Below are 17,435 nucleotides of genomic sequence, written 5' to 3'. Positions count from 1 at the left end.
TGCCATCTCCATGTTCCCCACTACTAATTTCCCGGACTCATCCTCTGAGGGCCCAACATTTGCTTTAGCCACCCTTTTTATATAACTGTAGAAACTCTTGCTATCTGTTTTTATATTTTTTGCTAGTTTACTTTCATAATCTGTCTTCCCTTTCTTAATTAATCTTTTAGTTATTCTTTGCTGGCTTTTAAATACTTCCCAATCTTCTATCCTCCCACTAGATTTGGCTACTTTATATGCCCTTGTTTTCAGTCGGATACTATCCTTTATTACTTAGCCATGGATGGCTGTCTTTTCTTTTACGCCCCTTTTTCCTCAGTGGAATATACTTTTCTTGAAAGTTGTGAAATATCTCCTTGAATGTACACCACTGCTCATGTACCGTCTTACACCTTAATCTATTTTCCCAGTCCACTTTAGTCAACTCTGCTCTCATACCTTCATAGTCTCCTTTATTTAAGCTTAGTATGCTGGTTTGAGATCCAACTCTCTCACCCTCCAACTGAATTTGGAATTCAACCATGTTATGGTCACTCATTCCAAGGGGATCCTTTACTAGGGCATTTTTTATTAATCCTGTCTCATTACACAGGACCAGATCTAAGATTGCCTGCCCCCTGGTTGGTTCAGTAACATACTGCTCAAGGAACCCATCCCTAATGCACTCTATGAACTCTTCCTCAAGGCTGCCCTGCCCAATTTGATTAGTCCAGTCAATATGAAAGTTAAAATCTCCCATGATTATAGCTGTTCCCTTATTACAAGCCCCAACTATTTCCTGATTTATACTCCGACCAAGAGAGTTGCAACTGTTAGGAGGCCTATAGACTACGCCCACTAGTGACTTTTTCCCCTTATTACTCCTTATCTCCACCCAAACCGTTTCACTATCCTGATCCTTTGACCCAATATCATTTCTCACTATTGCAGTGATTCCATCCTTTATTGACATAGCCACCCCACCTCCCTTTCCTTCCTGTCTGTCCTTCCTAATTGTCAAATACCCCTGGATGTTTAGTTCCCAGTCATGGTCACCTTGCAGCCATGTTTCTGTAATGGCCACCAGATCATACCCATGTGTAGTTATTTGTACCGTCAACTCGTCTATTTTGTTACGAATGCTGCGTGCATTCAGATAAAGAACTTTAAAATATGTTTTGTGACAATTTATTCCTGCTTTTACCCCCTTTACTACTTTACCTTTTATCTTTATACATTCTGTCCCTTCCTGACACGCTCTGGTTTTTAATTCCCCCACTGCTACCTTGCTCTCTTGCCTTCTCCGCTGACATTTTTATTTTTCGCTCTCTTGAAACCTAATTACCGTAATTATAAATAAATAAGAAAGTTACAGTAAGTACCTTGTGCATCTCCTGATAGTCCAATCATGTGCAAGAGGCTTGGGGGCAGAATACTAGCCTTCCATCTTGATCATTGTATTGTGCATTGATTTAGTCGAAGTAGAATGAGGATAGGGGAAGAAATCTAATTAAGATTTTACAGAAGTTACCTGGCTTCAGCAGCAGTAAATGCTCAGGAATATTGTAAGAGGATCATTCAAATACATAATATGGCATGGATGTTGTTATCATAGATTCATAGAATTGTACATCACAGGAGGAGGCCAGTCGGCCCATCGAGTCTGCGCCAGCTCTTTTGAAGAGCAATTCAGTTAGTCCCACTCTCTCCCCATATCCCTGCATTTTTCCCCCCAAGTATTTATCAAATTCCATTTAGAAGCTTCCTATTGAATCTGTTTCCACCACCCTATCGGGCAGTGCATTCCAAATCCTAACCATTCGTTGCGCAGTAAAGTTTTTCCTCATGTCACCTCTGGTTCTTTTGCCAATCACCGTAAATCTGTGCCCTCTGGTTATCGACCGTTCAGCTATTGGAAACAGTTTCTCTTTATTTGCTCTACCGAAATCCTTCATGATTTTAAACCCCTCTATCAAATCTCCTCTTAGCCTTCTTGGCTCGAATGCAAACAACCCCAGCTTCTCCAGTCTATCCACGTAACTGTAATCCCTCATCCCTGGAACCGTTCTGGTAAATCTCTTCTGTACCCTCTCCAAAGCCTTCACGTCCTTCCTAAAGTGTGGTGCCCAGAATTGGACACGATATTCCAGCTGGGGCCGAACTCGTGTTTTATATAGGTTTAGCATAACTTCTTGTCTTCTGTACGATTTGCCTCTATTTATAAACCCCATATGCTTTATTAAATGCTTTGTTAACCTGTCCTGCCACCTTCAAAGATTTATGCACCAACACCCCAGGTCTCTCTCTCTCTTGCACCCCTTTTAAAATGGTACCATTTAGCATGTATTGTCTCTCCTCATTCTTATCAAAATGTAGCACCTCACACTTTTCTGCGTTGAATTTCATCTGTCATGTATCCATCCAGTACACCTGTTTATGCTGCCTTGAAGTCTATTACAAACTTCCTCAGTGTTTACTATACTTCCAAGTTTCATCTGTCATCTGCAAATTTCGAAATTGTGCCCTGTACCCCCAAGTAAGTCATAAATGTATAGCACAAACAGCAGTGGTCCGAGTACTGAAGCTTGGGGACTGCCACTGTAAACCACCCTTCAGTCCGAAAAACAGCAATTCACCACAACTCTGTTTTCTATCCCTTAGCCACTTTTGTATCCATGCTGCCCCTGCCCCTTTTATCCCATAGGCTTCAATTTTTCTAAGAAACCTAATATGTGGTTCTTTATCAAACACCTTTCAGAAGTCTTTCCACACATCATCAACCGCACTGCCCTCATCCACTCTCTTTTAGCTCATCAAAAAGCTCAATCAATTTAGTCAAACCCGATTTGCCCTTAACAAATCTGTGCTGGCTCTCCTTTATTAGTCCATGCTTATCCAGGTGGCTATTAATTTTCTCACGGATTATTGTTTCTAAAAGCTTCCCCACCACCGACGTTAAACTGACTGGCCAGGTTTTTTTAAATTATTCGTTCATGAGATCTGGGCGTCACTGGCAAGGCCAGCATTTATTGCCCTTGAGAAGGTGGTGGTGAGCCGCCTTTTTGAACCGCTGCAGTCGTTCTCCCCCTTTTTAAAAAAAATAAATAAAAATAAAAATGAGGATTTCGTGTAAATTTAATCGACGCCTTTTTTGGTGAATCAGTAAGCAGAATGAGTCAGTGTAGCAGTTGTCTATATATCTACACATTATTAAAATCTGTTTTCACTGGTCTCCACCATAAATTGCCAGATTGTTTGAGAATGCAGATTGGTGAAGAATTCTGTCCAGATTTTGCTGTTAACAAATTCTCTCTGGTCTTCAGGCTGAAAATTAGCTCCTGAGATCCGCACGCATTCTTGACATCATTGCGGACATTGTGTGAGTACATTTGTGCAGTGTGCATGATGTCATTAGTGTGATGCACATGCATTTTGGGATTTGATTTGGAACACCAAATTCTTTTAAAGTAGAATTCTGAGGTGAATTCAGACTTGAGCAGCAGTGGGAGTTGGCGCTCAGTTAGCAAATCGTTTCCCAGTCAAAAGGGCTGAGTATTTTATCTTTTGTTAGGGAGAATGTCCTTTAACTATGTATTTCCTCCTTTCTGAGTTTGTTCTATATGTGATTTCCTTCCTCCCTATCTCTATTAATAAATCAGCGCAAAAAGAATTCAAATTGAACAAAAAATTTCCATTTGGTGATTGTCTGATTCTATTTATTGGTAGGTTTTGCTCCTTCAACATCCAGAAATTCTGAAACTTCCTTTGTTATTCATTATGCATTATTTTGTACATAAATCTAATTTATCCAACGACAGGAGAAGAGGAGAAAAATACATTAACGTGAAAACGTCATGTTTCTCTTAAATAACTGAAGTATATAGACAGGCGACATTGCACTTGACCTTGTGCAGAAAAATTAATTGCCCTGCAAAGCCGTGGCTCAGCAGTTGGGCTACCGCCTCTTGAATCAAAAGATTGTGATTCAAGTCCCACTCCAGAGGCTTGTGTACAAAATCTACGCTGACACTCCAGTGCAGTACTGAGGGAGTGCTGCACTGTTTGAAGTGCTGTCTTTTGGATGAGACGTTAAACCGAGGACAAGTCTGCCCCCTCAGGTGAATGTGAAAGATCCCAAGGCAGTATTTTGGGGAACAATAGTTCTCCCTGATGTTCTGGCCACTATTTATCCCTCGACCAATAAATCCTTCTCACTAGTTGGTGGCCTATAGAATACACCTAGTAATGTAATGGCACCTCCATTATTTCTTAACTCTAACCAAATAGATTCTGTCCTTGACCCCTCCAGGACATCCTCTCTCTCCAGCATTGTAACATTCTCCTTAACCAATACTGCCACCCCACCTTTCTTTCCTTCCTTATCTTTCCTGAACACCTTATATCCAGGAATATTTAATACCCAATCCTGCCCTTTTTTGAGCCAGGTCTCCGTTATCACCACGACATCATAGTCCCATTTGGCTATTTGCGCCTGCAGCTCACCAACCTTATTTACCACGCTTTGTACATTTACACACATGCACTGTAAACCTCACACATGCACTGTAAACCTATCTTGGACCTCCTTGAATTCTCTTAGTCTGACCCCACCTAATACCTTACTATTTCTTACTCTAGTGCTATCTGTCTCTCCCAATCCTTTGTGCACTTTTTTTCTCCCTTCTAATGCTACATCCAGCCTGTACAGGTTCCACCTCCCCCAGAACCAGTGCCAATGTCCCAGGAATTTAAAACCCTCCCGCACCATCTCTCCAGCCACGCATTCATCTGCTCTATCCTCCTATTTCTATACTCACTAGCTCGTGGCACTGGGAGTAATCCGGAGATGACTACCTTTTGAGGTCCTGCTTTTTAATTTCTTTCCGAGCTCCATAAAATCTGCCTGCAGGACCTCATCCCTTTTTCTACCTATGTCATTGACACCGATATGGACCACGAGTTCTGGCTGTTCAGCCTCCCCCCTCAAAATGTTCTGCAGCCGCTTGGGTTGCAAAATTCCGGGAATTTTTAAAAGAGGAAGCTTTCCATGGTAATTTTCAGGAATTTATGGGAATTTTGAGTTTTTTTTGCACACCGATGGTTTTTGTCTCTGACCCTTATATTGTCTTTGTCATCAAAATAGACATACTGTTCCATACAGATAAAAACAGGCTTTCAAAACTTTATTTAGGTTACAATTTTGAACTTTATTGAACCCCCACAAAAAAGACCCATCTAAAATAAAATAAAGAGAGTTTAAGCTTATTTAGCCTGTAATTTGTCCTTATTTTGTCCCATTGAGTCTTCTACTCATCATTGCTCCACCTGATTCTCCTCCTCTGCCACTGCCTAGCTGTGTGGTGGACACTTCTGTATCTGGCTCAATAAGTTGTAGGTTCGCCCGGATAGCCACCAGTTTCTCCACTCTCGTTAGTCAGCCTGTTGCGCACCTTTGTATGCGTATTCCCAAAAAGTGACCAGTTTTGTTCAGCAGCCGCTGATGAATTGCAGCGACCCCATACCCTCCAGAAGGCTGTTGTACATTATGACAACGTCACCCCATCTAGTGTTGCTGGGCAGCGTCAGTGTGGTGTTCTTTGTCGTTTGCTTGGAGTTGTAGGTTGCTGCAACTACCTGTTTTCCCCTGACATACTTAACAACTTGCTTGGCTCTCTTGTACAGTGTTTCCATGGTTCTCAAACCCATGATGTCCTTGAGGAGCAGGTTGAGCCCATGAGCTGCGCACCCAATAGACGTAATATGAGGGTAGGCCTCCTCCACTTGAGCCCAAGCAGCCTTCATATTCGCAGCATTGTCAGTAACTACTGCAAAGATCTTTTGTGATCCAAGATCATTGATGACCGCTTTCAGCTCATCAGCAATGTATGTGCCTGTGTGTCTGTTGTCCTTCGTGTCTGTGCTCTTGAAGAACACTGGGAGAGAAGTGGAGACGATGTAGTTTATGATGCCCTCCCCTCGTACATTTGACCACCCATCTGAGATAACTGCAACACAGTCTGCCATTTCTATCGTTTCTTTGAGCTTTCCTTAGACTCTGTTATACTCAGCCTCCAGCAAGTAAGTAGACAAAGCATGTCTGGTGGGAGGACTGCATGCAGGGCGCATAACATTGAAAAATCTCTTCCAGTACACATTGGCTGTGAGCATGAGGGGTGAGCCTGTCGCTTATACAGCTCGAGCAAGGCACTCATCTGCATTCTTCTGGCTATGGTTATCATTGTATCAAAGAACCTTCCAAGTGGGCCAGGAGTTGCTGATGATAAGGAGCCTGATGCTGAATGTGAACCATCATCATCTTGAATGGAAGCAGAGGAACTCTGGGCTGACTGCTGTGAGCTTTGAGTGAAGTTGTTGCATATGGATAAATGCTGCTGCATCTTTGTGGCGTTCTTTGCATATGGCTTTGTTCAGTGTTTGCACATGTACACAGTCTTTCCATCTTTAATGCCTGGGGTAAAATGCTTCCACACATCCGATGGTAAACGTGGCATTGTTCTATGCAGAGAAATAAAGGGCATTCGTCTGTGTCGAACTGCGGTCGATCAGCACGATTGCAACAGGGTGAGTAAATTTTTCCTGATGCTCCATTTGATGGAAGCATGACCTGTGCACGCACGACGCTGCATCACCAATAGAGGGAGCTAATCATCCACTCATCCAACCAATCAGGACACATTTGTTCACCGTCACACACAAAACTTATTAATTATTAAAACAAGCCAAGTAAAAAGATAAACATATGTTGATTAAGAAATTCCTTAATAATTAAGATTCCATCTCTGTTAGTAATTTTAAGAGAGGACCTGTGGGGGGAAAAATGAAAGAAATACAAAAAAAAAACAATATTATGCTCGCATGTGCTTTTTTGGGCAAAATTCCCAAACTAAACTTCCTGTGGAAAATTTCCGTAAATTTATCGGAAACTTTCCACCCCTTCGCAACCCTAGCAGCCGCTCAGTGACATCCTTACCCTGGCACCAGGGAGGCAGGTCTCTGTTATCACCACGACATCATAGTCCCATGTGGCTGTTTGCGCCTGCAGTTCACCAACCTTACTTACCACGCTTTGTCCATTTATACACATGCACTGTAAACCTATCTTAGACCTTCTTGTATTCTCCATTAGTCTGACCCCACCTGGAATCACGTCTGCAGCCGCAGAAACGCCTCTCTGTTCCCCTAACTATCAAATCCCCTGCCACTATTGCTTTCCCGATCTTCCTCATCCACCCCGCTCCCCCTTTCCCGTACAGCTGAGCCACCCATGGTGCCGTGGACTTGGCTGTACTCCCCAGAGGAACCGTCTCCCTCGCCAGTGGTTAGAGTGAGATGCACTCGGGACTCCTGCATTTCCTGCTTGGTCCTCCTTGTCTCTCTGACGGTCACCCATTCCCTCTCTGCCTGCACACTCTTAAGCTGCGAGGTGACCACCTCCTGAATCCTCCACGAAGCTCTGAGCCTCACGGATGCACTGCAGTGATGCCAGCTGATGAAACCCGGCGCTCGAGCTCCTCCAGTTGACACTTCCTGCACACGTGGTCACCCAGGACACGGGAAGCGTCCTGGAGTTCCCGCATGGCACAAGATGTGCATTCCACGGGGCTGAGGTGCCCTGTCATGCCTCTGTTTAATAGACTATTAACTAACTTACAGAAATAAACTTAAGACTTAGATTCCTAAAAGTTGAGCCTACCTTTATCTCTGGCCGCTTCTCTCGCTCTCTTAGTTAAAGTCTTTATTCAAACAATTATTTATAGTTATTTTAATTAGTTTATCTAGTTAAGTTAGAGGAAAAAAAAAAGTAAATACTCACCCACCAATCACCTCCCTGCTGTCCTGCGACATCACTTTTTTTTTGCTGTTCATTTGGAATTCGCTGGATTTGTTCTGCTGCTGATTCCTTCCAGGTCCGTGCTGTCTTCGGGTCCTGCTCTCTTTATTCTCTGCCGTCTCTGCTGCTGATTCCTTCCTGGTGCGTGCTGTCCTCGGGTCCCGCTCTCTTTATAATCTGCTGCCGACTCCTCCCTGGTGCGTGCTGTCCTCGGGTCCCGCTCTCTTTATAATCTGCTGCCGACGACTCCCTGGTGCGTGCTGTCTTCGGGTCCTGCTGCCGACTCCTCCCTGGTGCGTGCTGTCCTCGGGTCCCGCTCTCTTTATAATCTGCTGCCGACGACTCCCTGGTGCGTGCTGTCCTCGGGTCCCGCTCTCTTTATAATCTGCTGCCGACGACTCCCTGGTGCGTGCTGTCCTCGGGTCCTGCTGCCGACTCCTCCCTGGTGCGTGCTGTCCTCGGGTCCCGCTCTCTTTATAACCTGCTGCCGACTCCTTCCTGGTGTGTGCTGTCCTCAGGTCCTGCTCTCTTTAAGTACTGTTCGGTCCAATTGTAGCACCCCTATTGCCATTCCTGGTCCGTGGTTTTGCATCACTAATGCAAAATCTGTTTTGTTGCACTCATTTTCAGTTTTATACACTTTCCATTGTAAATCTAATGTATCACTCATAACCATCAAGATCAACATTCACCAAAACAGATATTGAAGTAGCTGATCTGGTGGGCGGTAGAGCTGTTTTATTAATTTTTTTGAAAGGCTGAGGATCAGCCATAATGATTGAATGGGCTCGAGGGACCGAATGGCCCACTGCTGTTCCTAGCTGACAGTCCAGCTGTTGTATGTGGTTCTTCTCAACACCGTTATCTTGGATGATTCATAAAGTGATATAAGTAGGCAACAGTTCACCTGTTGTTTGACTTGATTGTTGTTGGCTATATGTGCGGTTAGCTTTTGCACAATTATTCCCTGGGAGTCTCAAAGCATGAGAGATAACTTGCATGAGCATATTACATTCTGCAGTGTGTGACCTTTACTTTCTGCATCTGTCTCTAATTTTAATGCTGCGCTTAATTTTCTTTCACTCTGACAATTAGTCAGCACACTGTCCGTCTGGATGACCAATCACATTGAAACTGCCACAGAATTTGGATCTGACTTAACAATCTGAAAATATAAACTTTATAAAAAAAGAATCAAACTAAATATCAACACAAATTAATTCATAATTTAAAAAGAACACCTCGTGTGATCTCAATAGCTGTGACTCCCATTTAAAATGTAAGAAGTCACACAACACCAGGTTATAGTCCAACAGCTTTATTTGAAATCACAAGCTTTCGGAGCGCTGCTCCTTCTTCAGGTGAAGTGAAGAAGGAGCAGCGCTCCGAAAGCTTGTGATTTCAAGTAAAGCTGTTGGACTATAACCTGGTGGTGTGTGACTTCTTACATTTGTCCCCCCCCCCCCCCCCCAGTCCAACTCCGGCATCTCCACACCATGGCTCCCATTTAAAAGGAATGGGTAATTGTTGTGAACGAATTAAATAGTCTGAAATATCAGTGTATTTCTGAGTAGATGGCCATTGTATAGTGAATGCAGCAAATCTGAAATACTGCAAAATTGGGAATGATGCCTCAAAGTTGAAACAGTGAGTCACCTTCAGAATTAACTTGTAAAATTGGAAGATCCTGCTAAAATCGTAATGTGCAAGAAATCTGGTTGATGCTTCGTTATGCAGTTTACCAGATACTGTTATAGCTTCTGTGCAAGACTTTCTGTAGCTTCTGTATATGGGAAGTGAATAAGAAAACTCAGACATGAGAGTGACTTTGTCGTGGCGTTCCATTAATAGCCCATTAGCAGGTTGCAGTGATTTCAAAACTGGGACATTAGAAGAGTTGTGAACCAGAATCGTGTGTGTGAAGCTTTCATGGGAATTGAACTAAACTACGAGGGATACAGAGCTAATAATAATCCATGCTTGGACTAGTGACACTTTGGAGCTCACAAAGAACAGTGGAACTATAGTATTTATTTACTATTTAGCAAAATAATTTATTTTTCCATATTCTGTTTTGTGAGCATGCAAAGGAAAAATACAGATATGCCAAGAAAAATCTGATCATGATCTTGAAGGATTGTGTCTTCATGGTAAATAAATACAACAACTTGTGCATTTCAAATGAATGGAATGCATTTTCATTGGTTAGTTAGTTTGAAAAGCTCATTTGTATTAAAGTAAATTGATGGAGTGCAACATATAAATTGAGTGCTTTATAAGATATTTCAAAATTGAAAGTGGGTCTTAAACATTTTATTTGTAAGTTTGCTAAATTTTGATTGTTCTGCAAATTTTTGTTTTGATATTTTCCAAGTTTTTTCTGGTAGAGTTGCCAGGCACATCCAAATTACTGTGTTGTGGTTTCAGGACATTTGACTGATCTGAAGAGACAACTGAACAAGTAACTACAATTTTCACTGTGTGAAACATATTTAACTGATGAGGGCCATTCTGTTTGATTCAAGATGCAGTTTTCTTTCTTTGTTCTCGGAATGTGTATGACACTGGAAGGGTCACATTTATTGCCCTCCTTGTATGCGGTATGTTGTGCTGAGTAACATGTTTGTACCTGAAGTTGCTTTTGTCTTCTGAAAAATAAAACATAGTGGTTGTCATTGGTGTGTATTTATAGAATTCACACAGACACAGAATCACACAGAAACCCCACAGTGCAGATAGAGGCCATTTCGGCCCATCGAGCCTGCACCGACACATATCCCACCCGATCCCCGTAACCCCTACACCAACACATATCCCACCCTATCCCTGTAACCCCACGTATTTAATCCCCCTAACACTAAGGGTCAATTTATCATAGCCAATCAACCTAACCCGCACATCTTTGGACTGTGGGAGGAAACCGGAGCACCCGGAGAAAACCCACGCATACACGGGGAGAATGTGCAAACTCCACACAGACAGTCGCCGGATTCGAACCCGGGTCTCTGGCGCTGTGAGGCAACAGTGCTAACCACTATGCCATCGAATGATACCGCACAGAAAGAGGCCATTTGGTCCATTGTGCCTGTACGGCTCTTGGGTAGAGCTATCCAGTTAATCCCACTCCCCTGCTATTTCCCCATAGCACTGTAATTTGTTTCCCTTCAAGTATTTATTCAATTCTCTTTTGAATGTTACTATTGAATCATCTTCCACCTTTCAGGTAGTGCATTCCAGGTCATCATAACTCGCTGCATAAAAAAAATTCTCATCTCACCTCTGGCTCTTTTGCCAATTACCTTAAATCTGTATCCTCTGGTTACCAACCCTTCCATAACTGAAAACTGTTTCTCTTTATTTACTCTATCAAAACTGTTCATACTGTACTCTTGTTATATTGGACACGAATACTGAATAGGAGAAAAGAATAAATGAATTCTGTCACAAGTAATTCAGTGTACGAATGCTTCGTGATGTCAGCAATGTAATGGGGCAATATATAAATGCAAATATCAATAATATTTCTGACATCTAACTCAAAGGCAGACAGCTTGACAACAATCATCTGACCTTAAAATATATATTTTTAAATGTACTAGCGTAATTAATAATCAAAAATTATATTTTTTGTCTAATAGTTAACCTCTCAGTGCATTGCTCATCAATTTAAATGTGGAAGTATTTAAAATATTAATCTATTGCTATCCCCTAATTATTTGTATTTTGATTGCTCGCCACAATTTATACTTAAAATTTCTTCCATCTCTGATATGTGGCTTGCAAATTTTGTTAACTTTGTGGGTCATGGTTTCAAATCTCACTCCAGAGACTTGAGCACAAAAATCTAGGCTGACACTCCTAGAGCAATACTGAGGGAGTGCTGCACTGTCAGAGGTGCCGTCTTTTGGATAAGGTGTTAAACAGTCAACACTCTTGGGTGGACGTAAAAGATTCCATGGCACTAATTCGAAGAAGAGCAGGGGAATTCTCCCCGGTGTCCTGGCCAATATTTAACCCTCAGTCACCATCACTTAACTGCCGCCGCCCCCCCCCCCCCCCCCCACAGATTATCTGGTTGTTATCACATTGCTGTTTGTGGGAGCTTGCTGTATGTAAATTGCCTGCTGCATTTCCTACATTACAACAGTGAATACACTTCAAAAGTACTTCATTGGCTGTAAATCGCTTTGGAACGTCCTGAGGTCATTAAATGCGCTATATAAATGCAAGTCTATTTTTTTTTCTTGATTTTGAACACCTCTATCAAATTGTCTCTTAATCTTCTCTGCTCCAAGGAGAACAACCTTAGCTTCTCGAACTGCAGTCCCTCATCCCTGGTACCATGCTACTAAATCTCTTCTGCAACCTCTCCAAGGCCTTGACATCCTTCCTAAAGTGTGGTGCCCACAATTGAGCACACTATTCTAGCTGAGGCCTAACCAGTGTTGTATAAAGTTTTAGCATAATGTCGTTGCTTTTGCACTCTATGCCTCTATTTATAAATCCCAGGATCCTGTATGCTTTTTTTAACGGCCTTCTCAACCTGTCATGCCACCTTCAAAGATTTGTGTACATACACCCCCAGGTCTCTGTTCCTGCACGCACGTTAAAATTGTACCATTTAGTTCATATTGCTTCTCCTCATTCTTCCCACCAAAATGTATCACTTCACACTTCTCTGCGTTAAATTTCATCTGCCGTGTGTCTGCCCATTTCACCAGTCTGTCTGTCTGTCCTCCTGAAGTCTGTTACTATCCTTCTCATTGTTTACTACATTTCTGAGTTGTGTGTCATCTGCAAGCTTAGAAATTATGCACTGTATACCTAAGTCCAGGTCATTTTAATATATATCAAAAAGAGCAGTCGTCCTAATACTGACCCTTAGGGAACACCACTGTATACCTCCCTCCAGTCTGAAAAACAAGCATTCACCACTCTCTGCTTTCTGTGCCTTAGCCAATTTTGTATCCACACTGCCACTCCCCCTTTAATCCCATTATTTTTTCTTAGCTTTTTTTTATCTTCAAGGATACTGAGATTTCAGAGAGGGTACAACACAGATTTACTAGGATAATGCCTGGTGTGAGGAATTTTTAAAAAATTCGTTCACAGGATGTCGGCATTGCTGGCAAGGCCAGCATTTATTGCCCATCCCCAATTGTCCTTGAGAAGGTGGTGGTGAGCCGCCGCCTTGAACCGCTGCAGTCCCGGTGCTGAAGGTACTCCCGCAGTGCTGTTAGGGAGGGAGTTCCAGGATTTTGACCCCACGATGATGAAGGATCGGTGATATATTTCCAATTCCAATACATAGAATGACTTGGAAAAATTGGGGCTTTTTTCATTAGATGGATGAAGGTAAAGGGTTTGAAGGGATATGGGAACAGGGTGGGTAAATATTTGCTCACGAGGGTGAACACCGACGTGGTTTCGTTGGTCTAAATGACCTGTTTCATGTTGTAACTGCTACCTATTTTGAGATGAGAAATGTTGATGCTGAGGAATGGAACACAATTGTCGGTATCATGCATAAGCTCCCTCCATTCTTACCCAAAATATGCCTCGGCCATAACTTATAAGAAGATCCCCAATTAAATTAGCATAGCATTTCCATTTTCCACATTAATCATCCTGAAGAGTAATTTGAGTGCGATTGCTGATTAAGCACCAAGATAGGGGCAGTTTTGAGGTGTGGTGCATTCCCACTGAAACTGGTTTGACACAGCCCAGCATAATTTCACACAAAATCCCAGCCAACAGAGGAGCTGTTTTTCAATCATTGAAACTGCAATGGGATTTTGCGAGTTGACCACCTACTAATTCAGGAGTACTGTGTACATGGATTGAAGGCAGAAATTCTGAGTAGATCCAAATTACAAATACACTTTGAGTAAATCACCCTATTCAGAGAATCAAAGGATTCTACAGCACGGAAAGAGCCATTAGCCTCCTCTCATTCCCTTTTTCCTTTTTCAAATATTTATCCATTTCCCTTTCTGCGTCCATCACTGTTTGATATTCCATGTCATCACCAACAACAACTTATATTTATGCAAGCCTTTAATGTAGTAAAACGTCCCAAGGCACTTCACAGGAATGTTGTCGAACTAAATGTGACTGCAAACCACGTAAGGAGATATTAGGGCAGATGACCAACAGCTTGGTCAAAGAGGTAGGTTTTAAGGAGCATCTTAAAGGAGGAAAGAGAGGTAGGGAGGCGGAGAAGTTTAGGGAGGGAATTACAGAGCTTAGGGCCGTGGCAGCTGAAAGCATGGCCATCAGTAGTGGAGCAATTAAAATCGGGGATGCTGAAGAAGCCAGTATTGGAGGGGCGCAGATATCTCGGAGGGTTGTAGGGCTGGAGCAGGTTACAGAGATAGAGAGGGGTGATGCCCCCACTATTTAAGAAAGGAGGAAGAGAAGAAACAGGGAACTATAGGCCAGTTAGCCTGACATCAGTAGTAGGCAAAATGCTGGAATCCATTGTTAAGGAAGTGGTAACAGGGCACTTAGAAAATCATAACATAATTAGGCAGAGTCAGCATGGTTTTATGAAAAGGAAATTGTGTTTGACAAATCTGTTCGAGTTTTTTTGAAGATGTTCCTAGTAGGATGGAACCTGATGTAGTGTATTTGGATTTTCAAAAAGCATTCGATAAGGCGCCACACAAGAGGTTATTACACAAAATTAGGACTCGTGGCACTGGGGGTAATATATTAGCATGGATTGAGGATTGGTTAATGGACAGAAAACAGAGTAGGAATAAACGGGACTTTTCAAGGTTGGCAGTCTGTAACTAGCAGGGTAAAGTATCCAAGTTTGCTGATGATACAAAGTTAGGTGGGAAAGTAAGCTGTGAGGAGGTTGCAAAGAGGCTGCAGAGAGATATAGACAGGTTGACCGAGTGGGCAAGAACATGGCAAATGGAATACAATGTGGGGAAGTATTAATTTATCCACTTTGGAAGGAAAAACAAAAAATCAGAATATTTTTTGAATGGTGAGAGACTGGGAAATGTTTGCATTCAGAGGGACCTGGGTGTCCATGTACATGAATCACAGAAAGTTAACATGCAGGTACAGCAAGCAATTAGGAAAGCAAATGGTATGTTAGCTTTTATTACAAAGGGATTATTGTATAAGAGTAAAAAAGGTCTTGCCACAATTATACAGGGCATTGGTGAGGCCACACCTGAAGTAGTGTACAGTTCTGGTCTCCTTAACTAAGGAAAGACATAGGATGTGATTGCTTTGGAGAGGGTGCAGAGAAGATTCACCAGGATGTTACCTGGGATGGAGCGCCTCAGCTATGAAGAGAGGCTGGACAGGCTGGGGTTGTTTTCCTTGGAGCAAAGAAGGCTGAGGGGGGACCTGATTGAGGTGTACAAAATGATGAGGGGCATAGATAGGGTAGAGAAAGAGGAACTTTTCCCCTTAGTAGGGGGGTCAATAACAAGGGGGCATAGATTCAGGGTAAGGGGCAGGAGATTTAGAGGGGATTTGAGGAGGAACTTTTTCACCCAGAGGGTGGTTGGAATGTGGAACTCAATGCCTGAAAGGGTGGTAGAGGCAGGAACCCTCACAACATTCAAGAAGCATTTGGATGAGCACTTGAAATGCCATTGCATACAAGGCTATGGACCAAATGCTGGAAAATGGGATTAGACTGGACAGGGATGGATGGGCGGCGCAGACACGATGGGCCGAAGGGCCTCTTTCTGTGCTGTAAAAACTCTGACTCTATGACTTGCCTTAGAGGGAGTGCAACAAAGGTTCACTGGACTGGTTCCTGGGATGAGGGGATTGCCCTGAGAGACTGAGTAGACTTAGGCCTAGAGTTTAGAAGAATGAGAGCTGATCTAATTGAAACACATAAAATTCTTAAGGGGCTTGACAGGGTTAATGCTGAGAAAATATTTTCTCTGGCTAGGGAATCTAGAACACGGGGTCACAGTCTCAGAATAAGGGGTAGGCCATTTAGGACCGAGATGAGAAATTTCTTCACGCAGAGGGTGGTGAATCTTTGGAATTCTCTAGCCCAGAGAGCTGTGGATGCTCAATCATCATTAAATATATTCAAGACAGAGGTTGATACATTTTTGGGAACTAAGGGAGTTAAGGGATATGGGGATAGTGCGGGAAGGTGGAGTTGAGGTAGATCATCAGCCATGATCCTGTTGAATGGCGGAGCAGGCTCGAAGGGCCAAGTGGCCTACGCCAGCTTCTATTTCTAATGTTCTTATGTCATTTAGGGATTTGAAATCAAAGATGAGAGTTTTAAAATTGAGGCGTTGTTCAACTGAGCCAATGTAGGTCAGCGATGGGGGATGGGTGTACGGGACTTGGTGCAAGTTAGGATACGGGCAGCAGAATTGTGGATGAGCTTAAGTTTATGGAGGGTGGAAGATGGGAGGTCGGACAGGAGTGCGTTGGAATAGTCAAGTCTAGAGGTAACAAAAGCATGGATGAGGGTTTCAGTAGCGGTTGAGCTGAGGCAAGGGCGGAGTCGGGCGATGTTACGGAGATGGAAATAAGCGGTCTTAGTGATGGATAAAAAAGAAATTTCCTAGCCTTTCCCAAATTCAAATTCTTTGGAGTTTTGCAATCTTCAAATGCAACAGAAGGAGCTTATTTTAGAACTGTTCACGAAATTAGGTTGGAGCTAGAGGTTGTGAAAATAATGATGCCTCTTACAAAACTACAGCCTCAATCATTGTTAATCGAAAACGCAGAAAAAAGATTTTGAAGGAGGCTATTACCTAGCAAAGTTAAGTGTTTTCTCCACTGACATGCTGTGCTCCTTCTTGGAAATATTTGAGCAGTAGGAAAACCTTGATGCAATTTAATTTGTATAATTAATTAGTGGCGAGTTTCTAGTTCCCCTTCAAGGTTGACTGAACTAAAGGTGATAAATCAGAATGTGGTCTTCATTGAGTGCAGATTTGTGATGGAGTACTTGGGGTTCCATTTTGACACAAATGTAGATGGAACGAAAAGCTAGACAATCTGTTACTTTTTCAGGTCCAGTGTTGATCAGATTCTTTATGCGCTTGTACCTTTGTCATCATTCTGTTAAGTCCTGCTTTTGTTTATATTAAAAAGAGAAAGTCCCAGCCTTTGTGCATCGGAGAGCCAGCAAAACCACTGACATGCACGGGTGGTTCTACGTGACCAGCTGTGTGTTACAAATACAATCTTTATAATCCTAAGTTTCTGAATTGTGGAGGTTCATGTTAAGTTTTTCTTCATGCACAAATCTTTAAAATACATTTTGTGGTGTATTTTGCCCGTTACATTTTTATGAATAAAGTTGGTGGAAAATGTTTTATACCAAATTTATTCACGATGCTAACTGCCCTTTACTGGATGCCCACAAGGATATCCTCCATCACTTTGTGGATTATTAAAGCTACTGTTTTGGAAGTAAATTTGAATATTTTCTGTCTTATCATTTTTACAGTTTTGTATCACTTTGAGAAGCGTTCTAGAGGATTCCCTGATGGATCAGTGAGTTTATCCAATGAATAGGTGAACTGTATAGACTAGGAAGGTCTTGGGTCAATCCTGGTCTGTTCTGAAGTGTCTGATCTCATTCGGGGAAGTGTAG

At 42.5% G+C, this 17,435-nt stretch overlaps 1 protein-coding gene across 16 annotated transcripts in view; it reads left to right on the top strand.

Moving 5' to 3' along the window:
* The window catches only part of LOC147114610 (focal adhesion kinase 1), a 630,568-nt gene that overhangs the window by 156,748 nt on the left and 456,385 nt on the right, over window positions 1-17,435 (top strand). The window contains exon 3 of one of the 16 annotated variants that reach the window (XM_085992421.1): window positions 3,303-3,358. The exons of the other annotated variants lie outside the window; for them this stretch is intronic. The gene's annotated coding sequence lies outside the window, so the exon portion shown is untranslated. The remainder of the gene's footprint in view (window positions 1-3,302; window positions 3,359-17,435) is intronic. 16 annotated transcript variants of the gene reach the window in all.

This window comes from Somniosus microcephalus, chromosome 7 (assembly GCF_052327205.1).
Source record: "Somniosus microcephalus isolate GS21.2 chromosome 7, FLI_Smic_1.0, whole genome shotgun sequence".
Classification (NCBI taxonomy): Eukaryota; Metazoa; Chordata; class Chondrichthyes; order Squaliformes; family Somniosidae; genus Somniosus; species Somniosus microcephalus.
Note: the sequence above shows the minus strand (reverse complement) of the source record. Positions and strands in the feature narration are given on the sequence as shown.